Source organism: Lactuca sativa, chromosome 9 (genome assembly GCF_002870075.4).
Source record: "Lactuca sativa cultivar Salinas chromosome 9, Lsat_Salinas_v11, whole genome shotgun sequence".
NCBI lineage: Eukaryota > Viridiplantae > Streptophyta > Magnoliopsida > Asterales > Asteraceae > Lactuca > Lactuca sativa.
In genome coordinates this window covers 174,761,723-174,774,139 of record NC_056631.2, presented here as the reverse complement: position 1 = coordinate 174,774,139, position 12,417 = coordinate 174,761,723, and the positions used below count along the sequence as shown (strand labels likewise).

General features: G+C 34.1%; 2 long non-coding RNA genes across 4 annotated transcripts; both read right to left on the bottom strand.

Annotated features, from left to right (window-relative positions):
• Positions 1-530: 530 nt before the first annotated feature.
• On the bottom strand, positions 531-3,582 carry LOC128128786 (uncharacterized). Of its 3 annotated transcripts, XR_008226820.1 has the most exons (6): positions 3,285-3,563; positions 1,810-1,971; positions 1,267-1,410; positions 1,063-1,169; positions 883-913; positions 531-702 (listed from the first exon to the last, which is right to left on the bottom strand). It is a non-coding gene; the product is annotated as an uncharacterized LOC128128786 (long non-coding RNA). The 3 variants fall into 3 exon arrangements; XR_008226821.1 differs by having other exon boundaries at positions 883-1,169; positions 3,285-3,567; XR_008226822.1 differs by lacking the exons at positions 531-702; positions 883-913 and adding an exon at positions 2,044-2,104 and having other exon boundaries at positions 981-1,169; positions 3,285-3,582.
• A 301-nt stretch (positions 3,583-3,883) lies between these two features.
• Positions 3,884-8,088, bottom strand: LOC128128708 (uncharacterized). The gene is made up of 3 exons (XR_008226719.1): positions 6,949-8,088; positions 4,223-4,644; positions 3,884-4,116 (listed from the first exon to the last, which is right to left on the bottom strand). It is a non-coding gene; the product is annotated as an uncharacterized LOC128128708 (long non-coding RNA).
• Positions 8,089-12,417: the final 4,329 nt, after the last annotated feature.

Genomic DNA, 12,417 nt, shown 5'->3' with positions numbered 1-12,417 from the left:
GAATATAGTACGTACATAGCAGGCGTACTAGTAGAGGGGTGTATTAGATTACATGCATAATAAAGTACGGCTATTTAACCGTATTATATGTATCTTATACCATCCCATACAATCATCTAGTATACCATATATAAACATCTAATACACCAAAACAACCGTACTTGATGTCTCAAGTATCATCTAATACGCCATATATACACATCTAATACACCAATAAACAACTGTACTTGATGTCTTATTCATTCCTATTCCTAGCTTTGCATTCCAGACTTTCCAGCCCATTCTGGCTTTGCATTCCAGCCTTATTAATCAGCCAATTCCACTTCATGGATGCTGTGGAACACATGGATCACCATTCCAACTATTCTAACTAAAACAAACTCTTTAATTTCTGCAAAGCTTTTAGCATGTGAATTGTAACCAATTGATCAATCTCCATAAAATACAAACCTACTATATGATTCCATTCCAACCATAAGAAGTGGGGCATCACTGATCATGTTTTAATTTTAAAAAACAGAAAAAAAAAATTACAATAACTATTTAGTTCATTAAACATAAAAACATTAATATTCTTTCATACTACAATCTATACAATCTAAAAGTTGTATACCTAGTTCATTAAACATAAAAACATTCTTAAATTTGTTAATGTCACACATCTGACCTCTCTTTCCCCTTTGTGGCTAATTCAGTGTATGCCTACAAAAACAAGAAAACTTAGGATTCAAAATCTCAAATAACTTTTAATGAAGAAAACTCAAATTATTGGACATTCTTGCCATCAACACCTTCATCTATAGCAATGTAAGGGTGAAAACTTCTCCATAACATAAAAAATATGAGCAAATACAACATGAAATACAAGGGATGTTTGTGTACCTCCATAACAGCAACCTCCTTAACTCGAAATCTGCAAACTTCCACAATAAAACACAAAATATAGCATCCTACTTTTATATATCACATTTTCCATAAAAAAAACTTTCGTCCAATTCCTCACTAGAAAATGGTTTTTTGAAAAACATAACCAATTATAACAATGTATATAGAACAACTAACCGTTAACTTGAAAAAGACTTCACTTTATCTCCAAAAGTTCTCATCCATGTTTTAACACGTTCATCCAATTCCTCACTAGAAAATGGTTTTTTGTCCTTCCAAATGTTCTACAAACAAATTAAGATAAAAAATTTGTTATTTAACAAAGGTGACCCACTAGTACAATAAACAAAAATGCAAAAAAATATCTAACAATATACTTACATTCGGAAATCCATGTTGTCGAAAAAGTACAAACTCATGCATCCAGTTCATAACGTAGTAACCACACTCCAATCAGACAATTGTTGATTGCACTAAAAGGATTATATACGTATGAGATTGGAATAGTCTCTGAATCTTTTGGTCCTGGACAAAAAATTTCGAAAGGATCAATGTGATTGAAGATTACACAGAAGATGAATTGAAATTGGAATCTTGTGCAAAGATATAGAAATCTTTTCTCCTATTCACTTTTCTTTTTTACTTACAGAAGGGTAAAATGGTCATTTACTCATTTACTCACATTAAGAAAGTTGATATTATATGATTATATCTTGTATTTGTGAATCAGTTACTTGAATATTTTTCTAAAAGAATGATATCTGAAGAGACATTAAGGAGAAATCATGTCATGCAAAGAAGATATGAAAAATAGATAGAAAGAGTTTACTAATTATCAAATAACATTAACCACTTGTTTTCTAGCCTCAGATAATCAAGAAAAACAATGCATGTTATGTGGAACTGAATTTTGACAAATATTACCTGAGGAAAACGTCGAAGAGCCAATCCTAAGTTCCTGCCCAAGTGAGGCTGCTGCTATAGGAGAAGTTGTGAGCTCTGAATAAATGTTTGGTGAAAGTGTATGATGAGATTATTTTGATGCAGTGCTCGGTGGATTCTCAATTGGAATTGATGATGTTCAACCTGGGGATAATTTGTATCACAACACAAACAGAATCATTTCACAAGGGAATAAAAAATGTGATAATTTCATACCCGATTTAATAAAGGAAACCTCAAGTGCCAACCTGGTTGCAGTGCTGCTCAAACTGACAGCCTAAACTACCAACATGGCATCATCAAATCTAACATCATAATAGCAAGACTAACAAGTTCCCTTTTGTTATCTGAGGTCCCTAATATGGTCATGCTAATCAATTTGTATTATAATGTACAGTGCAAAATGACTATTTTGCCCATTTGGTTGCCACCGGAAAAAGAGTTGATTTAGATCAACATCCTGAGCTTACAAAGGGTTGTGTCAATATATTCCGTTAAAAGCGGAATGCTTGAGGTAATGCCTGTTGTAATCTTGATGTGTTTATAACTATATATATATATATATATATATATATATATATATATATATATATATATATATATATATATATATATATATATATATAGTGTGTGTGTGTGTGTGTTTGGTGTCCTAAATAAGATCAGAGATGAAACTGGAAAGGTAATATTAAATATCTCCATCCATTTGTTTGTTTTCTATCAACAATTGATGCAATCAAGATTGTAAACCATATAAAATAAATTGGGATAAAACTATGCAAAAGTTTTGTTTCACTGATGGAAAACAAATACATTTTTGAAATTCATATTGACACATTTTTTTGTTTCTTTGACTTGTTGGCATCCATAGCTGACAAGTTATCACAGGAGAGTGAAAGTTCTACTTCAATCACCAGTCCAGAACAAAAAGACCAGATTACCCTCCATAAAGAATCACCACATTCTGATAATGATTCTAGTGTGGAACATGTTTCTGATGTGAAAACTAATGTGAAGTTTGAACCATGTAAAGGCAAGAATGTAGATAAAATGGAGGGAGATTTATGTAATTTTAAGTTGTTTAACAGTATAGCTGAAATACAGACCGAGGGAGTAAACGTAAAGAAACAAAGTGGAGACTTTACTGCTAGTGACCCAATGGAATCATGTGTAAATACTCGTGTGCTTACTAAATCATACAGTAGTTTAAATCTACCCTCCAAAAGTAGGTTACTAGAAATTAATATGATTATGATATCATAGACCAGTTGAAATTGTCGATTACTAGAAATTTTACTGATTATGGTCTAATAAACCAACAACTGAGTAGCATTTATACTTTTACACAGTATAACCATTATCGACTCCTAGCCAACAAGCAGCATTTCATAAACACAACATTAATCAAAGAAGACATTGTCATAAACAGAACATTAATCAAAGAAGGCCGATCGCACCTGTAAACAACGTGAAAGGAGGAGGCGGAAGCAGCTGCAGGGCGGAGTAGGAGACTTCGTCTGTGTCTTCGACCGAAGACCGGAGGCAGAGGCGTCGTTGGCCAGAGGCGGATGCGGAGGCGTCGTCGGCTGAAGGCGAAGGCTTCGTCGTTCTCGTGATAAGCAAACAAGTACACGCAAAAGGGAACGTAATTGCAATTTTGACTTTTGGGTCAATTTTGTTAAGTTTGCAATTTTTACTTTTGACCGATGATGAATTGAATATGCGCTCATATGGGCTACTGATGGGCCCCTTCAATATACAAATCCATATAAAAGAAAAATGGGATTCACGTTCATATATATGTAAAAAGGACAAAAAAAATTCTATTTTTTTTTCTTTTGTTTCTTGTTTAATAAAAGGGAATGTAATTGCAATTTCAATATATTAATATCATGTGAAAAAAATTGATGCCGAACCAAAATGAACATATTAAAAATTAAAATGAACATATTAAAAAGTAAAATAATTAAATATATTTATCAAATAATTATATCAATATTATATTTTTCTCTTTGAATTCATAAAAGGAAGAAGGGGAAATGAACGTGATGAGCAATTGAGCATTTAGTGATGAACAAAGATTAATGTTCATCACTAAAAAATGACTTTGTATAATATAGAACATATTACATGTGACATAAACATCAAAAACTCAACATAGTTTTTATCCTCGCATCATGTTGATACTACACAAGTTTTTCATAATGCAATCATAGTAAATCTCCCCATGAAGAACCTCAACTGCAATTATCATTGTTATTGTCCTCCAGTGTCGTGTCGTCTGTGTTGCTGCAAACAAAAATGTATTAAATACATACATAATACTATCTTCATATGTTTCAAATTTACATTAAATTATATTTTTTATTTTTAGATCAAACAAAGGGTTTATTACCTTTCTTCAACATATGATCCTTCGTTATGGTCCGATCTTAAGTAAGCAGCGTCATTAATATCAACATTCATAGATGGAATACCGATAGAAAATGGAGGTAGGTTATCATGGATGTCATCCTCTGAATCATCTGTATCATCATAATTAGATTCGACATCAATTGTGTTGTGATCAATCAATAACTCGCCATGTTGTGATCAACACGTATATCGATTCATAAATCCTTCAAATATCATATATTCTTCTATTACATCCAAATCATAGACCTTTTTACAATTTTGGTACATTTTACAAGGACACCAAATGTAACATTCTCCTCTATGCACCCGACGATCCTCAACAACTTTAAGAAACTTCTTGAGGTTATGTACATATTCACTGCTAGCCCATGGTAGTCCATACATCCAAGTTTCATGATACACCTGTGTAATAAAATACCACAAAAAGAAAGGATTAGAGTCATCCCACAAAATAATAACAATGTAAAAGGTATAATATAATATAAAATATAAATATTAACTATTTGTTCTATCAATGGGTCGGTTGTTCTCAGTAACGTACAGCTCCAAGAGCGTGCAATACTCAAGGACTGTCAAGTAGTATTTTTCATTCCAATGTTCATGTTAATTACAATTGATTTTAACAAGAGGGTGTTTGAATTTTAAGATTCCAATAATTTTGTTTGGGGACAATAATTTTGGGGAGGGAGTAATACTTACTTCTAAATTAGTTCAGCTAGGTTTGATATTAATATCTAACACTTTTATTTTATTTTTTTTCATTTTCCTTTTCCTTTTTTTAATTAACTACTTTTTTTTAGATTCTTTTTAGCATAATTTCAGAGTGGAGGATATCTTTTTCAGGTATCATAAAAGCGGCCTTAATGCAGTTTTTGGTACATCAAAATATATTTCTGACAAGAACAGTTTTTGGTTTTGGAGAAATTAAGAAAACAAGTTACGGAAAATAAGGTGGGGAAGGGCTTTTCTGGAATTGGAATCGGAATTGGAATTGTTTGTGATTTCCGTGAACTAATGGCGGGAGTTGTCACATTGCAATCAAGTAAAAAATGCGTTTTTATTTTTTTATTTTGTCCAAATTTGAATTTTTGTTACACCTGTTTGCAGTTATTCATGGTGAAAATTCAAGAAGGAAGATATTTTAGCCATGTCTGCAGCTGGAAGATGTCTACAAAGGTAATTTTATTTTATTTTAGAAACTAAATATAATTATAATAACAAAATGGTTGTTTTTTTGTATATAGGGTATGTTGCAAGATAATCTTCCGATTATGCCCTCGGATGTTATAGAGCTGCAGAAGCTGATCATCAAGGGAGACATGTCCCTTACTCAAAAGGAGCAAGAAAATACAGCTTTGAGGGACCAAATTAAACAATTTGAAACACATTGGTCTAAACATGAAATTAAAATGAAGTCTGTGGAGGAAACTTGGCAAAAACAGATTGCTTCTTTACAGGTCACTTTACCATTTTACCCTTTTACAATTTGGAATTTTGTCTTGTGATTAACCATAGTTGGTTTGGGCTAGTGACTTTACCCTTCTACAATTGAGTTTAATTTCTTACCCTTTTACCAATGAATTTACATTATTATCCTTTTTTTACAAGTGATTTTACCTTTATACCCTTTTACAAATAAGTGAGTTTACTTACCATATGGTTTGTTGTTGAATGGTGCAGAAGAGTTTGGTTGCAGCCAAGAAGAGTTTTGGGGGAGGGGATTCAGGGGGGGTGGCATTAGCACCATTTCTTTAGGAACTCAAACTCTTGTGGAATACAATGGTGGTGGGGTGGTGGCGGATCATCTATCAAAGGAGTTGGATCAAAAAACACATGATTTTGATGATGATGCTAAAACCATTATTGGACAACAACAACAACAGATGCCTTATCTCAAACAAATGGAAAAGTTTAAGAAGGTCAAAGATAGATTTGAAATATGGAAGAAAGAGTACAAGAATCGATTAAAGGAGACAAGGGCAAAATTGGTAAAAGGTGTAAATGGGAAAGGAGGGACAAAACTGTCATGGTAGGGGAAGTTAAGCAAGAGATATTAACTAGTGTTTATAGGTTTGCTTGCTCATGTTGTTTAGAAAAAGAAAAAAAAAAGGAAAATCTTATATCAAATGGTAAAGTGTTATTTTTTTCTTCTTATTTTATATTGTTAGGGTATTGGGTTTCAACTGTTATAGTGAACTGTGAAAATATATGAAAAGATAAATGTTTGTTTTTTTTTTCAATTGTGATAATTTGATTTGGTTTCTTGATTTGGTATTTTGATTTGGATGGGTGTCATGTGTTTAAGTTATATATTGTATCATATATGTTTAGATTCTGGTTTTTTCATTTGGATTGAATCATGTGGTTTTGCTCAATGTATGTTTAGTTCTTAACTTCAAACTAGATATTATGTTTAAGATAAGTCCTTAATTTTATATTTATGATTATAAGTACATTCTTTTCATTTATAGACGTAGGGTAAATTGGGTTTATTTTCATAAAAATAGAAACAAATTTTATGAATGTAATGTTTTATTCATTTATTCAGATATTTTGACAGGCTTGATGAAAAAGGGAATGTGGTCTCTGTTAGTTACAATGTTCATGTTAATTACAATTGATTTTAACAAGTGGGTGTTTGAATTTTAGGATTCCAAAGTCATTTGGTTAAAATTAAACAATAAGTTTTCAAAATAGAGATCCTACCATTTGATTTTGCATCTCGATCACAGACGCTCCCTTATCCATCGTGAAATAGTTGTAGTTCCTTTGTATTTTTGCCTGTGTTTGTCTGTTGCAAAAACAGAAATCAAAGCTCTTGCCGTATGATGATGATGGTCCGGTGGTGGGTTGGTTGAATTATTGGAGGTGCGAGGCGAGGCTAGCCGGTGATGATGGTGTTGCGACAGGGGAGATAGAGATAAAGGACCGATTAGTGGTGTAGAGATGGAGGAAGGGTGGTGTTAAGGTGTTGGGTTGGGTGGAGAAGTGTAGGAGGAGGAAGCTGAGTACTAGATGTTGTAAGCTGAGGAAGCTGAGTACTTATTCAGCGTATTCAATTTAGGTATTGAGCCGTACTTTATTCCAAAATGTGGCATATTTTATTTAGGTATTTGATCTTGTTTCTAGTACAGCACATTAACCGTATTAGATGTTGTAATTGGGCGTATTATATTTATTTAGCCCTTTCTAAAACGGTTTTTATTTACAACCGTATTAGATGTGGGTGTACTGTATAGCCTTGTTTTCCAGTAGTGTCATATCATCAAGTGTAGCCTTAGGAACAACATAGTCCAACGCCTCCCACCACTAAAGAGCCTTCAATACTGTATAACTGAGTTTCTGTGACTTAGTGAAGTCGCATGAATGGAAAATTTGCCTCATCTTGCACAACCATTGCATGCAAAATGCTAGGTTATCACCTCCTAACAAGATAGGGGGTTTGTGGTACGTGAATGCTTTAAAGGAACTACCCCACCCCTCATCACGATCTCTAATAGGATTCCTACTCCGCTCATGGGTAACTGAGCGGATCTCAACTAACACCTCTTGTGGCTCCTCGTTCTCCTTATCTTCATACTCTGGGGGTAAGAGACCAGCAGCTCGCATAACATGTTGCATCCGCTCCATGGCTCGATCATGTCTCTTCAACTCAGCATCCCGTGCCTCAAGCTGTTCCCGAAGATCTACAATGATAGCAGCAGTCGCGGTGGTGTGCTCGCTACAGGCTGGCTAAACTCGCAGATGATGACTAGCAAGTGGGGTTTGAAAAATAAACGGTGGCATCTTGGGAGTACGATTGACCTGGTCTCCGCCAATACCCCCAACAGTAGCATCATCATCAGTGCGTAACATGTTCCTAAATAATGAAAAGTTTCAGGTATTCAACAATTTCAAGAAGTCTCCAGCACAGGTAAATGCTGGCATTGACATTTCCAGCACAAGTAAAGGCTAGCATTGAAGTCTCCAGCACTACAAAAGTCAGTTGACATTTTCAAGCTTTTTAAGTCTTATTTTCCATCAAGAAGTAAAGACTCCAAAACACAATTGCAATTTTCCAAGCTTATCTAGTCATCATCCCATTAAGTTGTAACAGCTCCAAAAGTCACTTGCTATATTCCAAAAAGACTTAAACTTGAGACTTAACAGTCATAAGCCAATCAGTATTTTCCTAGTGTTCTAAAGCCAACTTTTTTCCCGAAGAGTTATTTCTTTTTTGAAAAGGTAAAATGTATGTATGTTTTTTTAACTGCACAGAAAGATGTTGACAAAAAGTTTGCATTTTGCATTAAAAAAATTTAATTTGCAAACCGTATAAATTATAGTAAACAAACAAACTAGATGTACATACACCCATTAACCAGATTGGTTTGTAGAGGAAGGTAAAAGACAGTGGTGATGACCATGGTGGTGGTAACCGTGTCAATAATGGCAGTGCTGATAGAGGTAACGGCGTAATAGTAGAGATGGTGTTGGCGGCGGAGATGGAGGTGGAGGTGGCGGCAGGGAAGGTGGTGATGGTGTCAGAGCTGATGAAAAAGAAAAAAGCATTAACTTATAAAATATTATTAAATTTGAGAAATTGATTGGTATACATCATTTTTGTTTGTCATTTAACAACAATTTATGTTTTAAAATATTAAAAAATAAAAAATATTATTATTATTACTATGTATGAAAAAATAAATATTATACATAAATCAACTTTCTTAAAGATACTAAAACTTCATGAAACACCATTGTCATCAGGACTAACATATTGTTGTTACTTTGACACTTTTTACTTTAAAAAAATATTAACATTGTAATTACATGACATTAGAATGTCTTAAACTAGATAAAAACAAATATTTCCTTTTATACAAAAATACTATTAAACTTTAATATAATTAAAAGATAAAAAATCATAAAGGTCCTTATTTTTTATTGCAATTAAGCCCAAACTAATGGCTATTGTTTATAATTAAGTCTCAAAAATCAGTAACGTCAATTTTTTACCCTATCAAACTGGTAATTTTTAGGTTTTTATCCTGATAAAATGGTCATCTACCATATGTGAGTACTTTTCTCATATATGATCAAAATTTAGGGTTTTGGACTAACTATTATCTAATATTTTGTATTGAACTAACTAAGTACATGTTTTGTAGTGTACTAACTTAAATTTTGATTACATTTGTGAAAATAAAAACACTAGTATTCAGTTTATGAAAATAAATTTTGATTACAGTGTGGCATGTGTTTTTAGAGAAAACCCTAATCTTTGGGCTTTGGGCCTTATTTAAAGAACATTAAGGCTAGAGTTTCGTAATTATTCAATCTTCATCTCCCTCTCAAGCTTAAAAACTATAACCCTGGCCTATGTTATGTTTGTGAGCTCATTCTTAGTGATTTTAGTGAAATTTGGAGGAGAAGGAAGCCTTTGGTAAGGAGGTTACATTACAAGCATCATCTACATCAGGTAGCACATCTTCTGGATCTTGGTGAGTGTCCAAAACCAACCTTTTCCTTGCCAAGTTGCTAGATCTTTAGATTTTGTCCTTTTTCTTCATGTGTTGATGGGTTTTAGTGGTGAAATATCATAAAGTTTGCAAATTTATGAATCTCCGGGCCATTTGGAGTATTTGGTGCTTCGGTTATGGATTAGAAATGAATTTTGGTGTCATGTATGAAATTTTGGTCATTAACCCTCATTATGACCTAATAGAAGTTTAGGACATGCATTAGACATGCATAAATGAAAAGCATGGATATTTATGCTAGAAATGGTGCTAGAAACCTCTATGGAATTTGTTGGACAATAGATATTCAAGATTGAGTGCTTATTGGTTAAGCCAAGTTGTGTTTCTGCCATTTTTGGACCTAGGAGTTGACATATTTATCTCTTAGAGAGTCTTAATGGATAAAGTTGGAAATTTTATCCATCTAGACTATAGAATAGACCAGATCTAAGATTTAGATCCCTTATAATTAAAGAGAATGTCTTGACCCATTAAGTTGTTAAGAACCTAGTTCCCATGGCATGATCTGGGTCTCCACGACATGGCGATTGGGCTAAGACTCATCTGGTTTTTCATTTAGTGGCCACGACGTAGCCAAGGATGGCCATAGCATGGCGACCAACCGAAGTGACTCTTGACTTTAACCTTTGATCGTTGACCTGAACCAAGTTTGACTTTAGGTCATTTGGGATATTTTGAGTTGTAGATTGAGGTTTGGTCCCTAGGTGTTGCATAGGTGACCCGTAGAGCTAGTAGTTGGAGCAGCATTCAGTTCTGCTATCTTTCTGTCATTGAGGTGAGTTTTCCTCACTATACTTGTGGGTCAAAGATACTAATGTTGGCCCATTGGATTATGTATCCTAGTATATTGGATTTATGTTATGTTTATTATATGATAGATTGGTAGATCTGTATGATTTACTGTACTTGATGGTTATTGGTTTTTTTGTATGTTTCGACATGTTATGGTTTGTTGGGTTGAGGCGGACCTATTTTGTGCTGAAGGCCAAGAAACCCAGGGTGGTCTGGATAGACTGAAGGCTTGCATGGTGGTCCAGTCAGGTCGAAGGCCCAAAGAGCAATCCAGAAAGGTTGTAGGCTCATATATACATGTTGTTATCTATATGGTTGTGCGTGGTACTTTGGGGGATCTCACTAAGCTTTGGTTTATAGTTTAAGTGTTATGTTTAAGGTACTTTAGAGGATTAAGGCAATGCAAAGGCGTGATCGTACACATCCTTCAGTGATAATTTCCAAATTTTATCATGATTTATGTTTAAGGTACTTCACTGATTTTTTCTTAAAGTGAAAAATGAAAATTTTATCATGATTTGTGGGATGTTACAAGTTGGTATCAGAGCATTGGTTTGAGCGCAGCGGATGAACATTCGTGTGAATCAAGACTAAAACTAAGGATCTATGAAAATTTCCAAATTATTTTCAAAAAATATATATTTTTTCAAAAGTAATCAAGAAATGATGTGATGTGTGCGATCATCCGGAGCAAGAAAGTATTCCCCAAGATACCCACATTGTTATTTGTTTATGATGGAACTGCATGCTAGTTTGTAGGCTAGGGATCCTCAGGAATTGCATGATAGAATTGTCTAATGTGTGATTGCTGATAGCCTAGGAAAATCTCTTGTATGCTAGATGGAATTGACATCATTACTTTAGTTGTTGTGTGCATCATAGTTGTACATACCTAAGATTTTATAGCCTGAGAATGTTCCATTTATCCTTATTTCATATTCCTCGTCTGGTTGTGAGCTTAGGGTAGAATCAAGGATTCGATTGTCTATAGAACCTAGTGTTTTGTATTATTAGCATGTACGAGTGGTTGTAGGGTTGGTGGAAGTTTCATGAGTGAGTGTGTGTAGAAGAAATCCATCAAGTAAGGAATTGTTAGTTACTCTCAAGAGAGTGGATATAGGGTGTATGCGTATCCTAGATGTTTAGGCCTATTGGTTAGGAATTGTGTGTGAGGATCTGCCTGGTTTTAATGATGTCCTACTGTCACTCGTTTTCATTGCTCGAATGTTGCTTTCCTTGTGCTTTGTAGGAGTCATATTGATGTGAGTTAACTACTACATAAATATGTTAAGTTACATGCTGAAAAGGTTAAATAATCTTAAAGTGAAAGAATTTGTTCAATTGCACAGCTCTCGTCTGAGTCTAACCATTGTAGGGTTGAATCTTTTAGTCTAAGATTATTTAAGTTTTGTTGCATGTAATTATATTTATGCAGTAGGTAGCTAAATTAATAGGAGTCTTCTTTCAGCCGATGGTAAAGTGAGGTGGGGATCCAGGGAGTACGCCCAGCGTATTGGCCAGTTTGTTAGGGACTTCATTCATGACTTAATCCATTAAGTCTTTATGTCCAAAATGCAGATCCAGGTCCTTTAAGACCTCCTAAACCATAAAGTCACAAACTTTATGTGCTTGCATGCATGGTTGGGGTCAAAACATGGTTTTGGTCCTTCTAACAAACTTTAAGACCCACAAACACTTGCATGGTTGTGGCTTAACCATCAAGGTCCGATTTTTATGACTCTTAGTTCCCCTAAGAGCCCAAAAGGACAGCTATTATGGTCTGAAATCATTAAGATGCAACAAACCTCAACAAAGGAGTCCAAAAGTAACTTTAAACACCCCCAAAAACAAATCTAAGAAT